At 33.4% G+C, this 16,508-nt stretch overlaps 1 pseudogene across 1 annotated transcript; it reads left to right on the top strand.

Annotated features, from left to right (window-relative positions):
- Window positions 1-1,513: 1,513 nt before the first annotated feature.
- On the top strand, window positions 1,514-7,831 carry LOC145115181 (vacuolar iron transporter homolog 4 pseudogene; annotated as a pseudogene). Its single transcript, XR_013711473.1, has 2 exons — window positions 1,514-1,602; window positions 4,485-7,831. The product of XR_013711473.1 is annotated as a vacuolar iron transporter homolog 4 pseudogene (transcript).
- The last annotated feature ends 8,677 nt before the right edge of the window (window positions 7,832-16,508 follow it).

Below are 16,508 nucleotides of genomic sequence, written 5' to 3'. Positions count from 1 at the left end.
TGCAGAAGAAGGAAAGAAAGATCCCAGCACAGACGCAACGGGGAATTGAAAGTAAGGATCCCCGTAATAACGGTTTTGCTAAAACCCTAATCGGAAACAATATCAGATTCTCTAAACAGATTTCAGTTATCCAACAATCAACCCTACCTTCAGTCCATTCGGAAAGCCCTAGAAATCTTGTATGATGGAAAATGAAATGGAAGAAGATCGAAACGAAGGTCCTCCTCGGAAGCGACTGCTGACAGATCCAAACCCTAAAAAAAATTTCGTCACTGCATCGCCAGAATCGACTGTTTCCTCCGACTCATCCTCCGATCGGCTCGGGAAAAAGACTAGAGATTTGCCCAACTTATCCGATTGCCATAGTTGCGCTGTCCGGATCAACTACACGAACCCTAGGGAGAGACTTCAACCACTGGACAGCATGTGGCGCGTAGTCTTGTTGTGTAAAAAATGCACTAAGCGAGTGAAATCTTCCGAGCTCTGTCCGTACTGTTTTTCTGTTGTGGGTGATGATAAAGATTGCTTTAAATGCCTTGGTTGCCAGCATAGTATTCATAAAGACTGTGTAGCTAAGTATGGTTCGGGGCTAGGGTTTTCCGTTTGTGTTGATTGTTGGATTCCTGATGCGGTTGCTAGCTCGATTGGAGTGGGGAAGAGGAAGAGAAAGAAACACAACAAGCAGTCTTGTGAGCGGGTTGCTACTTTGCCTGAATCTAGGGTTTCTGTAGGTGAAGAAGTGGGAAAAAAGTTTGCTGCTGCAGAAAAAGCTAGTGATAATGCTTTAAAGAAATCTGTGATTGCAAAAAGCGCTGTTGAATTAGCTAAAGGTGTGTTAAATGTTGTTTCCAATACAAATGTTGCAGGGAGTAGTGAGTCAAATGTTGTAGATGACAAGAATTTGGCTTTTATGTTGCACAGAGAGATTAATTGCTCTCCTAGGATTTCTAGATATGCGTGTTTGATGAGTTCATTTACAGGGGATAATGCACAGATAAGATGCTATTCAAGAAGGAGAGCCAGCAAGAAGACTAGCTTGATGAATTCAGGGAATTTGGGTGTACCCTTAATTTTCTATTCCAGAAGGCGTGTAAAGAGTGGCTTGAAGAATTCAGTTACTTCAAATGCACCACTTATATTCTATTCTAGAAGGCGTTCCAGTAGTAAAGCTTGTTCACATGTTAGAGAATGTGAATCTTTTATAGTTGAGCTAAGTGAAGGAATTGATAAACATGTTTCTGTATCTTCTTCTATTGGATTGAAGGGTTCTACTTGTGGTTCCAATGCAGAGAATAGTTCAAGTGGCAATGAGTGTCAAGAAAATGACAGGGTAAGATTCGGTTTGGATCCACATCGATTTCTATTGAAATACCACAGAATGAGAAAATGCAATCCCAGAACTTCAGTTTTTGTTAAGGATTCCGATTGTGGGTCTTATATTGATTCTGCTGATTTGAATGCTGAGGACACGAGTGATACAAGGGATTTGAGAAATGGTGAAATTTGTGAAATAGGTGACAAGAATGCTAACCGCTTTTTGTTGAAATACAAGAGATCTAAAGCTCCTGCATGTCTTGCTCAATGAGAAATCTGAAATTTCAGGTATGTTTTCTGTAGTTAGTTGTTAATGATTGATGATGAATCCTGTATCATGCACGAATGATTTGGAGTTAAACCTCTCATTATTCAGATACCCTTTGTAACTTTTCAATGTACTTGACAACATTTTGTAAATATATGTAGTTACTTTTGGTTTCGTGAAAAGGAAGACGATATGCTCTTGATGTTTGCCTCATTTTGCATGATTCAATGTGCTTAAGTTACATGAATTGGCCTCCAATTACTATCTCTTTCATTTAGTCTCTCTCCTATAGTTTTAACACAAGAGACCTATAGTTTTAACTCAAGAGAAAATAGGTATAACTCAACAAATGCACAAATGCACAATCTGTCAGTTACCAAGTAAATGAAGGACAAACTGTTTTATTTAGAGCAGAGTTTAATTAGAAGTTTGAGAAAGATGATAAACATCTAGGCTTCACACCAAAGAAACACTAGGATCTCATTAGCTTGACACCAAAATAATATCCACACCTGGGATAATGCAAGACATATCAGCTAATAGTTTGATTAAAACCAATGATGCCCTTTGGTGCATCATTCATTGTAATACTAATGATGCCCTCCACAATCCTACCCCTTGCCTTATAAAATAATGAAAGTAACTACCCCATCTTCTCTTAGGGCACACTTGCTTTACAGAATGTCTATTAAGGAGTTTGAATCTTTAAGATAAATTGGAATTTGAATCTGTAATGCATTTGGTTGACATGTAATGGAATGGAATTCTTTGTTGGTTTCTGTTTGGTTTGTAAATTTATCAAAGGATTGGATTGTAAAGTATATAAAATGACAGAACTATCCTTTGTTGAATTATTTGTTATTCTTTCTCGTTTTATCAAAATGACTGAAATACTGAATTAATTACCATGTACCAGATCTTTTTATCTATGAAACTTTATTCTTAAATTCTTTTACTGACAAATAAATCAATTTTACTTGCATGTAAAAGAATTGAAAATCATGAGTTCATGTTTAATAGTTTTTAATGTATGTTTTGATATAAAATTTATTGTAATTTGATAATTTTTACACTATGTAATTTACAAAAAAGCAGAGATGTAAAAAACTTTACATTTACTCTCATAACACAGGTAAATGCAGTTTAAATGTTTTGGTAAAATAAAAAGTAAAAGGAAGTCAAAAATATCTATAATTTAATTTATTATAATGACAATGGTATAACGTAAAACTTGAAAAGCATATAACTTAAATTTTTATATAAATATAAGATAATAAGAAATTAAATGAAATTAGTGTAAATACATTTGCAGGGATGTGTTTTTTATAAAAAAGTTTCCAAGATTCATTTGGTCTTTATTTATTTATTTATTTATAGAAGTTGAGGAATGAAATTTAGATTCTTTGGTAAGGGTCAATGGATGATAAAATCAGTTAGTTATGGAATTTGATGGAAATCAATTCCATTGATCTTTCAACGAAGCACGTTGTTGATGAAATTCTTCATTCCAATTCATTCGGATTCCTTCAGGATCCATGAATTGAACCAAATAATCATGATAAGACTACACTTTGACTTTGCCAAAACTTTTATATCTTAATTTGGATTTATAGAAGCATGTGATGCAAGTACAATGTAAGTATTAAAAAGATCATATGTTCACTTTGATATGTAGGGCTATGCTATATACTTTATTGTTGTTTAACAATTTAAGGAAAAACAAATTTGGTATTTATTTATTTACTTTTTATATACTAATATTAAACTTAGAAGAAGTGTGGAGTGTACACTTCTAAATTAAAAATGGGCATATAATATATTACCTAAATCCATCATTCCTTGATGTGAGTGCTATCCTACAAAGCTTTCCACCTTCACAGTTGTCTTTTTTTTGTATTGTGTAATATAGTAAATTAGTTATTTAAGCACTTGATTTATAAATGTTTTGTTAAGATATATCATTTGACTTATTTCAGCTTTGTTGCTTTTGCTTAAACATCTAAAATGTGCACCTTTACAATTAAATCTGCATACATGGATGATGATTTTCACTCTCCTGTCATATATTTATATTATTTTTCCACTACTTGTGGATTCCACACTCCCTTCCAGTTTTCTATTCGGGGCTTTTGGTTCCACTCACCTTTCATATATTCTACTTATCTTTCCACCACTTGCGTTATGTTTTATTTATTTTAATTTGATTATATTGATAAAAATATAATATAGTGTTTGTAATAGTATAAGTATATTAATATATTAACCATCTTAAGTTTTACTTCTTATGATATGGGTTTGATTTTTTATAGGCTTTGATAAGTTAGAAAAATACATAGTACAAAAGTAAATTTATACAGTATAATAACTAGACACTTTAACAAAATATGAATCGATTTAGCATAGAAAGATCTTTCTTTCCTAGACATCATTTGGGTTATGTTTTACTCTAGCTTTGTTTGTTTTTATTAGTTATTTGGTACCTAGTTGGGTACTTATTGGGCATTTATAATAAAGAAATGGTAATGGAGTACAGGTAAAATGTTGCTATAATCGGTAAAAAAAAATTGTAAGTATTTTGTTATTACAGCTAAAAGTCCAAGTATATTGCCATAACAGTTGAAAAAGCAAAACTTGTTGCTATTTATAGCATTTCGCCTCACTTAGAATTTAGAAATAACCTGTAGACATATATTTATTTCTTTCCTAGACATCATGATGTTAGCTTCTCTATTTTTTTTTTTGCTATATAATGCTTTAATATATGATGGTGCCTTTAAGCTTTAGTGGTTAGCACAAAAAAATCTAAAACAAGTAGTGGACCACTGCAATTAGTATTACACAGTATGCACTGTATTATTATGAACAATTTGCTCACCAACAGATTTTGTGATACGTTTTGAAGGTCCAGATATGGAGCTTCAAGTGGTGATTATCCCTTTAATAATCCGAATAACAACATGGCTCTAGGCATGCTGAGTTATTGTGCAATGATTCGTAAATAGAAATCCTAAAAACTCCTGTGATTGTTATGAAAGAAATGATAAGATTTGTGTAAAGTAGGGAAACATAAAAGATTATAATTGTCATAGTCCTAAATATAATGCTTCTGTAATTCTGTTTAGGGGGATGGTGTCATGGCATCATAAAAATCAATACAAAGTGAAAGTTTGAAATAGCAAAGAGGAATTAGCACATGGAACTTTTGAATTATATCCTAAAACTTTCAACTTGTGTATACATGCTCTCTAGGGGACTACTCATTTTATTAGGTTCATCAATATGCTTTTGTGTGGATCCCACTCTCTTTTTTATATATTTTACTTGTCTTCCACCACTTGGGGTTGCATTCCCTTTTTGTTTGTTTTATGAAGGGCTTTTGATATTTTCTCATTTAGACGCCCAGTGCATGGTGGTGTCAATCGTGTGGATTCCACAAGCCTTGAATTTTTTAACCATTAAGCTTCCCTTGTTTTGTATGTAGTTGTATCGGCTCTTTCTATTTTTGTATTATAAACATATACCAGAATCTCTGTTACAAATTTTATATTTATATTTAATTATGAGATGAGATATAGAGGCGGCTCAGATGATGAGAGCGAAGGGCATTTTGGGAAACAGGGAAAGTGAAAGCACTCTCGAATCCTTGTCTATTTTGGTATTGGTACCAAATAGTAAATTAGCTGTTTAAGAAGGACCAGGTTTATAAAATTAACATTTTATTAAGATCATGTCATTTGAAATATCTAATCGCATTCTTGCTTTTGCTCAAACATATATAGCCACTTATAAGACCATGTCACCAATGTCGAATACACTAAAAAAAAAGCTAGTGGAATATGGCACTAAGAAATTAGAATTAAACAGTACACATTGTATTATGAATAGTCTACTCATGGAAACACCTTCCTTAGAAATTTGATTACTTGCTCTTGATAAATTATAAAAAATAAAAAAGTGGAAATGAAGCTGATAAAATCAGTTCTTCATATTTGTGTAGCAGGATAGGTTGAAATGCATTACAATCCAATTAAGTACCATATACTTCAGATAACAATATTCTGTATGCAAACAAAACATATTGAAATCACACTAGACTATAATCAAGAAAAAAAGACATGCATGCATTGGTCAGTTTGTCACCATGGCTGCTGATACTATTTATTCAGTTTCAATTTTTTTGATTTCTTTATTTGAAAGTAAAGTATTTGTTTGGAAAGTAGCTCAATATATTAGACTTTAGAGGAGCCTTCTCCTTCTCCTTTTCCATTCAATATTTTATGCTGTGGGTGGTGTGGATTCCACACTCCTTCCATTTTTTAAACTCATCATTATGAACTCCACACACCATTCAGTTTTATATGTTTTGAGACACTGTTTCATTTTTATATTGAGTGGATTGTGGCAGTCGTATGGACTCCACAATCCTTGTTTTCTTATTGAGATTGATTACTCTTAACTTTAGTTGTGAGTGCTCACTCTTTCCTTTTCATTATATTTTAAAAGAAGGGTAAGTTCTCCCTATTATATTATTGTTCAAGTAGAACACTTCACAGCACAAAACCTTATTCTGCTAGGAAAAGAATATTCCATGGCATAATGCAAAGGTAGCCTCATCTTGCAGGTCTAAACCTAATAGATATACAGTAAATCTTAAACATATGCCAGGCCAGGGTAACAAGCATGAATCCAATAGAGATAGGAATGTTTGGTACAAATGAAACAAATAGATATAAAAGAAACAAACTAATAATACTTATAAAAACAAATTAAGTTGGGGTATACATATGCTATAACACAACTTAAACTGGACATCACGTCCTTAGTCAGAAACCAGCTGAATGGTAATAATTTGCATAGCACATTAAAATTAAATAAACACACATCCAGAGATGCAAAATCAGTAACTAGTAACTGGCATAGAAATAATGAGCCACTCAAGAAAATGGCGATAGTTCTACTGGCTTTTGGTTGGTAACTTTGATATCAATGTGCTCCCTATTCTGATTCAGGTAGTAATTTTCTTATCAATTCAAGTGGAAGAAGATATCTGTAATAGTTAATACTAATGTAGGAAAACAGAGAAACGATTGTGTTGTCCTACTCCTGTTTCTTTTATAATTCTCTCGATCAGGAGGATTGCACTCTTTTATTTAACTTGTAGTTGTAAATACTAAATAGTATTAGTGCTATTTTCTTTTTTTACTTATGAAGGCCTGTGTATGTTTTTCTCATTTAGATGTGAAGTGCATGGTGGCAACCGTGTGGATTCCACAAGCCTTGAATTTTTTAACCATCAAATCTTCCCTTGTTTTGTATGTAGTAGTATTGACTCTTTCTGATTGTGGATTTCCCACTGTCTATAACTTTATTAACCACCTACCCACTGATCATTATACACAAATACATATACTATATATAACAAACACATAGGAGGGATTCTATCTTTCACAAGCAACACTTCATCTATCATTCTTTGTGATATAATTTTTTCATTCTTTCTTTCACCATCATGGCTGGAAATATTGATCTATGCATTCGGGTTTCCAAGGACAAATCCGAACAAGAACATGGCCACATCTCATCTGTATACAAGACGAAGAATTTGACTACTCACAAAGAGGACAGTGGCTGTTCTGGGAGCCACTGATGGTTTAGTCTCTGTTGCATCTCTGATGATGGGTGTTGGAGCTGTGAAACAAGATGTGAGAGCCATGATTCTTACAGGCTTTGCTGGCTTAATTGCAGGTGCATGTAGTATGGCAATAGGCGAGTTTGTTTCAGTCTACTCCCAACGAGATATAGAGGTTGCTCAGATGAAAAGAGATAAGAAAATTTCAGGAAATGAGGAGGAAAGTGAGAAGGAAGCACTCCCGAATCCCATTCAGGCAGCTGCAGCATCAGCCTTAGCATTCATGTTGGGGGCCATCATGCCTTTACTTGCTGCTGCTTTTATAGTAGACCACAAGGTCAGATTGGGGGTGGTGGTAGCCACAGTGAGCTTGGGGCTTGGTGGATTGGGGCTGTTCTTGGGGGGAGTCCTGTGGGGAAGTCTTGTTTTAGGATTCTGGTTGGAGGGTGGATGGCTATGGCTATTACTTTTGGACTTACCAAGTGGATAGGCTCTACTGGCTTGTAGTTGCATCAGAATAATGTATTCTCTTTTTCATATTGTATGGTTTGAAACTTAAACTTTGTATGTATTAAGGTTGTTGGTTCCAAATTCCAATCCTACAAAGATGTTATTGTCAATCCATCAGGTGTTTTCATGTCATATTTAACACCATGCAATGGTTAATATAAAACAGGGGAGATAAAATTGGTAGAAATATGGGGATATAATAGGATATGGGAAGCTTTTGGATATTTTGACTAGGTGTCTTAACTTTCATTAAATTAGTCGCAGGATAGTCCAAAGAGATGGCAACTTCGAGTTTTAGGCACCAAACTTTAAAAATAATGCTAAGATTGGATTCGTGTAGGTGGTTTGTAAGATCTTAAGAACACCCAAAAACTGGTATTCCGTATGTATTTATACCAATATTTACTCTCAATGGATAAGGATAAAGAGATTTAAGGATTGGCAGGATAAATATCACTACTAGAAACATAGGTTTTAGAGACGGAAGAGTCCGTCGCTATTCCTTGCGACAGATCAGCGACAGATTTACTCTATAGCCAATTAGAGTGTGGCTAATGACTTAGCGAGGGGTCTAGCGACGGATCAGTTTTTTTTTTGCTACGGCTATAGCAACGGAATGTCCATCGCAAATTGGTCACTTAATATGGTTATTTAGGACACCAACGACAAAACGTAATACAATATTCCGTCGCAAATCCCTTGCAAAGCTCTATTTTTTTTCGTCGCTAATCCCTCACAAATTTAAGATGTGATTTTTTTTTTCATTTTGTAGTTAATCCCTCGCAAATTTAGGATGTGATTTTTTTTCTTTCCCTAGCTAATCACTCGCAAATATATAATATGATATTTTATTTTGGTTACTAATGTAAAACAAAAATGACAAAAACATCAAATAATTATAAAATCTCAAATCAAACATTAACATTTAAATACCAAACACATCCAAAAATTATACAATCCAAACATTAACATTAAAATACCAAAAGCATCTGTCAAAGTTTAACATTGATTAAGTTTTGATTTCAAAGTATAAGGTACCATAATTCTTAATTTCATCTCATATTTTGCTTTTCCACATACATCTTCTCCAATTCTTGATATCTTGCGTCCAAAAGATGGGTTGGAATGAAACTGGATTCCGATTCCAGTTTAGTCCCATGGAAATAGGACCACGTGCTACTTTGATGTCTTCCAACTTTTTTCTAGATAAGGGATCTTTGTTGGAAGCAAATGCAGGATAGGAATGAAATTGAATTCCGATCCTAACCAAAAAGTAAATGAGGAAGGAAATACGGTGTTTGCCAATTGGTCTTCAGATTTGATTTTTTGAACATTTGTGTTGAATATTACGGACCATCTACCACACCAAAATTAACAACACATTTAGCATTTTTATAAATAAAAAAAAAAGATGCAATATTTTGAATTAGGAAGGAAATTACAAAACTAACCTTCGTGGTCTCTAGACTTGCCATGTGCCCTTCTCTCATTGCATACAACCACCTTTATCAGCACAATTTTATACCACCAAGAACTCTAAAAGTTGATTCCTCACAAATAGGAAAAAAATACACACATTATATAAAGTTTATATCCATGAAAGATTATTTTATAAAACTAAAAAAAAAGTACCTACCATCGATTATTTCGAGGAGTTGGAAACAACTCATTTTTATTCAAATTATCTTTTCATTTCAAAAGTCAGCCGTTGACTTAAGTAGGAAGAAGTGGAAGTGGTTGTCTTGCATCAGAATCTACAGAATGACAGCCTGAAAAAAATTAAAAACAAGTGTTAAATATTTTATATAAGTACTCAAAATTATTTATTAAAAAAAAACAAGCATCTTCACCTCTTTGTTAGCACCTGCTGTCATATTAGTGAAATTCAAGTCTCTTGACCTGTCATAGATTATTCATAAGTTCTCAAAAATCAGTATATAATTTATTAAATACTTTATAGAATTAAATATAATTTTTAAATATTGTTTAACTTAAGAGTAGTACCTGTTGTTGCTTTTAACAGGTTCCAATTCCAACACTCTTTTTTCTTCATCCTTAACTTTTGAAAGAGGGAAAAAGAATTGGATATAGAAAAAGAAGCAAAAGTTGGTAGAATGTTTATGAAAGAAATGAAATCTATCAAAGGAATTGGAATCTCCAATTCCAACTCCATCGGAATCCACAAACCATTTACATGGTGCATTGAAATGAAAACAATAGAAATTCCTAGCATAGAATTTATAGTCAAAGTATGACCAAACAAAGGAGCAGATGCAAAGCCTTGTGAAGATTGTTGCAACAATTGATGAATATTTTTTTAAAATTGTATCTGCATGACACAAACAAATAATATTATAACTAAAAAATAAATAAGTTATATTTTGGGGTTTTGTACAAGAAATATAATTTACTTATTTTACCTGCATATTTGAAGAAAAATGAGGATAAAACTCCTTGTCCTGCCCTGCATTATTTATAATCAAAAGCATGGTAGCTTTTGAATGTCCATGCAAAATATCAAATCTTTCAGGCCTTAAAACATAAAAATATAGGACATAAATTAATTGTTTTGCATTCTTTTGTTGTTCAAAAATAGGACATAAATTTTGGTTAGTAGATTACATGTAAATAGAGTTATCGACTAGTCAACTCAACCATTTATTTTTACATGTAAATGAAGTTCTCTCAAATCTACATATGCATAGACCAATTCAGTATATGAAAAAATGAAAGTGTCTTACAACTGATTGTTTATGTTGTTTCTGTAGATGTAATAATCCATCATAACCTACATTTAACACAAGCTCTCATAAAGCCTTTTTGAATCACACTACCCTTCTGAAAATAGAAGTCACATCTGCAAGAATAAAAGAATTGACACTTTAAAGTGCTTAAAAAATTACAATTTAGAAAAAAAAAGTAAACTTCCAACTTACCATAATCAGTTGCAATACTATGTGATGCTGCAGTTTTGTTGAATTTCTCTATTATTTCCAGTATTTGGAGACTAATACCAGCACTAACCTAAAAAAAGTAGGCCTTTTTGAGGGATAATTTCTTTAATGTTTTAGAGAAACAAACAAGTGTTATTAGTAAATAATCTGACAAAAAGATTATTGTTGATAGTTGTGTTTCATTATACCTCCAACAATGACTAAACCATCTAACTTCAAGACCTTGCATGCAGCCATGGCAGAATTTACTTGACCTGTGGTTCTTATTTGGTCAATTGTTCGTCCCAATGGATCATAACCACCTTCAAAGGATTAAGATAGTCACAAATGAAATTACTTGAAGAAACTAGAAATCAATACACCAGTCAATGAAATCTACAATTTTTCTAAGTACCACATGTATTTCAGAATACATACAAGTTTTTGCCTCAAAACAGGATGTAGAGATTCTGTGCTTGTGTTGAAGCTCCAGTTCTAGAAGATTGTGCTTGAGCCAAAGCTTCTCTTAAAGAACACGGTTGGCCTGGGTGTTCACTCTTTTCCATAAATATCCATTTTCAGATGCACCTTGTGGCTGCATTTCATGTGATGAATTTAGAAATACAATAAACAGGTGTCATGATGACTGAATATGACAAGAAGGAAGAGATTATAACAAAATATACCCTAATTTCTTGACGAGATGCCTAAGATAGATACTGATTAGTGGTAGGTGAAAGTGGAGACAATTAAAATACATAAACTATTTGATACCTTTCCTTGAATGCATTTTCTCTCATTGCCCACTAAATGAATGCTTGAGTTCACAATTACACTTATAATTAGATCCTGAAACAAGGAACGAAATTTCTACTGGTCACATTAGGTATTATTCAAAATAGTGAGATACTCAAATGATAATTGCTCTCTATGGATTATTGGATGTTAACTCTAAATACCACACAACATGAACAAAGCTCTAACATAAAGATTCATATATAATACTCACATTCCAACAAAGTTGTATGAGCAAGAGCAAGCTACATCATAGCCTCTACTTTGTTGTGTTAATCCAAAAATATGGGACAATTTAAGTCCAGGGGTATTTTGGGAAAAACCTTCCTATTTTAAGTTTTTGTGTTAGATTAGGATTTGTTTCGAGTAGCCATATTAGACTAGGTTTCCTTTATGTTTAATATAAATAGGTTTAAGTAGATTGAAGTTTTTAAGTCATTTTACCTTTGAAAATAAAAGTATTCTTCTAATATATTTTTGTCTTCTGTTTCCCCCGTTCCTTCCTGTGTATCTGTGTGCATTGAGTTTAATTATCTCAGTTATTCCTAAGTGAATAAGTTATAATCAGTAGCTTATAGTTTTTATTAACTGTTACCTTTCTTCCCCATTTTCGTCCCCTGTTCTTGATATGTGGGTTCACCTCTGCATTAGTGCAGAAAGTAACATCACTTACAGATTTGCGACATCTCAAACTTAAACATCAGCAACACAAGATGGAATGGGACATCTCAAACTCAAACATCGAGGATCATCACTTATAGATTTGTGAATGTAAGCCACCACAATCAATACAAAAAATAATTACAACATGAAATCTTTAACCAATTATAGATATATGAAAATACAAACCTGTCCAGCATGTTTTACAAAAAGCAAGAACACAAGCACAACAACGGTGCTAAAGTCAGTCACCTTAATAGCGCTCAATTTCAGGATTCTTTTAGAAAAAGAAGCATATTTTTGGCACTGTTTTGCGCCCTAATAACTTGATTTAATTCCTATATTGATACTAAAAATTTAGGGTTTACCTTCTTCAATGAAGGCAGAGAGAACCGAGTGGATGGAGATGACAATAGAGGGCGAGCTGGTGGAGAATGACAGCGAGAGCAGGGCAACGACGATGATGTGGCCAATTCCTGAGCGGTGGCAGCCAGCTCCACCGCTGGTGGATGCTAAATCGGTGATGGTGATGACGATAGAAGGCGGAGGGCGACATAGATACGACGAAGAGGAGCGGAAGGTGTGAAGATATGAGACTGAAATGAATGAAGATGGTATGCACTCCCATTTTGAACCCTAGAACGGAGTGGGAGGTGTGCGACCAAGCGAAGACGAAGAGGTGGGAGGCGGGCCATTTTCGTGAATGAGAGGCAAATAAAACCTAGAAAATGTTTTGGGGAGCAGGGTATCAATTTGTGAGAGAGAGAACTGAAAAAGCAAGCGGGAAAATATAATAGCGACCGATTTATGGGTTATTTTCTAAAAAACATTAGCGAGGGATAGTTCCTTCGCCATTCCCAATCTAATCCATCGATAAACCGTCGTTGATCCCAACCTAATAACTGCATTTGATTATTTTTCACTTAATATACTTTCCGTCGGAAACCCATCGGAAATCCGTCGCTGATTCAGCTAGGGATATAATCTATCGCTGATTCCGTCCCTGAAAGTTCAATTTCTGGTAGTGTATATGGAAAGTTCGAATGAACAGAACAAAATTTTCTATCTCATAACTAATACATGTTTTGTATATTCAGCCAGTTGTCATAATTAATCAAGTATAAATCCATCCAATGATGATGGAGAGAAAATAGAAACATGCAAAAATGAACTTTTGCTTGTTAAAGTGTTATTATGATGGGATTGGGAGGTCAAGTGTTGTGTGGATTCCATAACCTTTTAATAAACTAATATTAACGTCTCCAACTTTCCATCTTTAGTGTGGAGAGCACACTCCTTCCAATTTCTAAACTTGGAATTACTCCATTCCTTGATGCAATTGCTGTCCTACACACCTTTCCACCTTTCTTGTGGTTTTCTTGTCTTGTGTAATATCATAAATTAGCTTGTTTAAGAAGCACAAAGTTTATAAATATGTTATTAAAATTATGTGATTAGATATATTATAGTTTTGATGTTTTTTGCTTAAGCATCTAGAATATTTCATTGGATCAATATTGCATGCGTCTGAAATCTTAAGTGGGTCGTACACTCCACAATCTATATCTATAGTGTATAGTATACAATAAATAAGTATCTATCATGCCACCTGTGATCTTCTTGTTGTGCCTTTATTCCTTGAATTTCGCGCTCAAACCAAAAACTTATCTCAATTCCCAATTTACCTACTAAGATCACATAAAATCAGCTAAGTATATCGGCTTTTCAAATTGAACCTGATAGACCAGCAAACAAAACCAACGACGTCAACCATTGTCGCTCTCTGCTCCCCTGATCCAAGCTCCTTAGCTATTCCATTTTCTGTGCTTCTCGATATCTTCTCCCATGTGAAAGAAATTTAAATTACACTGGTGCTTCTTTTCAACTCCCATGAACTAGATGTTGCTGGATTAGGAGATTCTGTTGGAATTTTGGGTGTATGAATGTTTGGTACAGATGAAACAAATGGACATAAAAGAACCAAACTAATAATAAGCATACGCATAAAAACAAATTAAGTTGTGTTATACATAAGTGTGTGTGAAGAGGTGCAAATGGGGAAATTTTGCATATCACATTAAATAAACACATGTGAAGAGGTGCAAAACCGGTAACTAGTAACTGGCATAGAAATAATCAGCCACTTAAGAAAATGTTGATAGTTCTACTGGCTTTTGGTTGGTAACTTTGATATCAATGTGCCAAATTCCCTAATTATATAAGGTAGTAATTTGCTTACCAATTCAAGTGGATGATATTTTCATTTATAATGTAGGAAAACAGAGAAACGATTATGTTGTTCTGCTCCTGTTGCTTCTATAATTCTGTCAGGAGGATTGCACTCTTTTATTCAACTTGTAAGTAGTATTAATGCTATTTTGTTATCGTAAAAGTGGTCAACATATTAGAAAAAGAGCGTACTCATTCTCTTTGGTTCATCAATATGTTTATATGTGGTTTCTATTCTCTTTTCATACATTTTAATATCTTTCCACCACTTGAGATTACTCCTCCCTTTCTTTTTTACTTGGGAAAGGCTGTTGATGTTTTTCTCATTTACATGCCGAGTGGCAATCGCATGGATTCCACAAGCCTTGAATTTTTTAACCATCAAATCTTCCCTTGTTTTGTATGTACTATTGACTCTTTCTATTTCTTTATAATAAACATACCAAAATCTGAGGGCTTGTGGATTTCCCACTATCTTTAACTTTATTCATCACCTACCTATTGATCCTTATACACAAATACATACTATATATAACGCATACGGGGGATTCTATCTTCCACAAGTAACACTTCATTTATCATTCTTTGTGATATAATTTTCTCTTTCATTCTTTTGCTTTCATGGCTGGAAATATTGATGTATGCATTCCGGTTTCTGAGAACAAATCTGAACAAGAACATGGCCAAGTGTCTATAGAAAAAGAATTTGACTACTCACAAAGATGTTATTATCAATCCATGAGGTGTTTTCTTGTCATATTTAACACCAATCAATGATTAATATAAAACAGGGGAGATAAAATTGGTAGAAATATGGTAACTTCGAGTTTTGGGCACAAAACCTGATCATGAACAGTGCTAGATTGGATTCATGTATATGGTATTCCGTTGGTCAAGTAATTATTCTATTATGTCTACTATCAATGGATACGGATGATGAGATTTAAGGATTGTTAATTAGGATATATAAGCTTAAAAGCATTAAGAGTTAATCTAGTTGAGAAATTATCTGGATATTTTTGAGATTTAAGGATTGGCAGGATACAAACAAGAAAAGTTCCAATGAAAAGAAATTTCTTTTTCATTTCTAATACATGTTTTGCATATTCCGCCGGTTGTCATAATTAATCAAGTATAAATCCATCCAATGGTGATGGGAAGAAAATAGAAACATGATACAAGCAAAAATGAACTTTTGCTTGTTAAAGTGTTATTATAATTTATAAAGGAATTGGGAGGTCAAGTGTTGTGTGGATTCTACAACCTTTTAATAAACTAATATTAAAGTTTCCAACTTTCCATTTTTAGTGTGGAGAGCACACTCCTTCCAAATTTTAAAGTTGAAATTACTTCATTCCTTGATGCAATTGCTATCCTACACACCTTTCCACCTTGCTAGTGGTTTTCTTGTATTGTGTAATATCATAAATTAGCTTGTTTATGAGGCACAAAGTTTATAAAATGTATTATTAAAGATCTTATGTAGTTTGATTTATTCTAGTTTTTGATGCTTTTTTGCTTAAACATCTAGACTATTTCAATGGATCATTTTTCTGACAAGTTACAACTAAGCTGTGTACGCTCATGGTGAACAAAAGCTTTTAGTCATCCAAAGAGATATTGGTAAAAAGAAGTCAAAAGGTAAAAGGTGTTATGCTTTTATTCAACCTATAAGTAGTACAGTATTAAATTTTAATTAATTCCCTTTATTATGGATAAGTTGGTCAAGTTATTCTATATGTATTCCAGTCTTCTTTCATATATTTTATTTACTTTCCCACTACTTGTGGATCACATACTCCCTTCATTTTTTTATCCATGGCTTTTGATTACCATTTAAATATTGAGGGAATTATGGCGGTCACAACTCACAATCCCTAAGTTTTCTAATGTTTAATCTTTTAATGTTCCATATCGAGTTTGTGTTCTTTAGATGAGTGAGAAAAGTAAACTCTTTTATATAATAATAATAACAATAATAATGTCTTTTAGCTTTATAATTTGAATTTCTTAAATATCCAAGGAGGCTGGTGAATTATTGCACTTACAGTTGGCCAGTTTCCACTGTAATTCTGCACAATACAGCTTTCAGTTAATCCCTGTTTTTAATGATGGTTCGATGATATGGCAAAGGAAAAGTGAGAGGGTACACTCCTTTGGTTTGCTGGGA

The sequence above is a fragment of the Lactuca virosa genome, chromosome 5, assembly GCF_052849685.1.
Source record: "Lactuca virosa cultivar CGN04683 chromosome 5, Lactuca_virosa_CGN04683_v6, whole genome shotgun sequence".
Lineage (NCBI taxonomy): Eukaryota > Viridiplantae > Streptophyta > Magnoliopsida > Asterales > Asteraceae > Lactuca > Lactuca virosa.
Note: the sequence above shows the minus strand (reverse complement) of the source record. Positions and strands in the feature narration are given on the sequence as shown.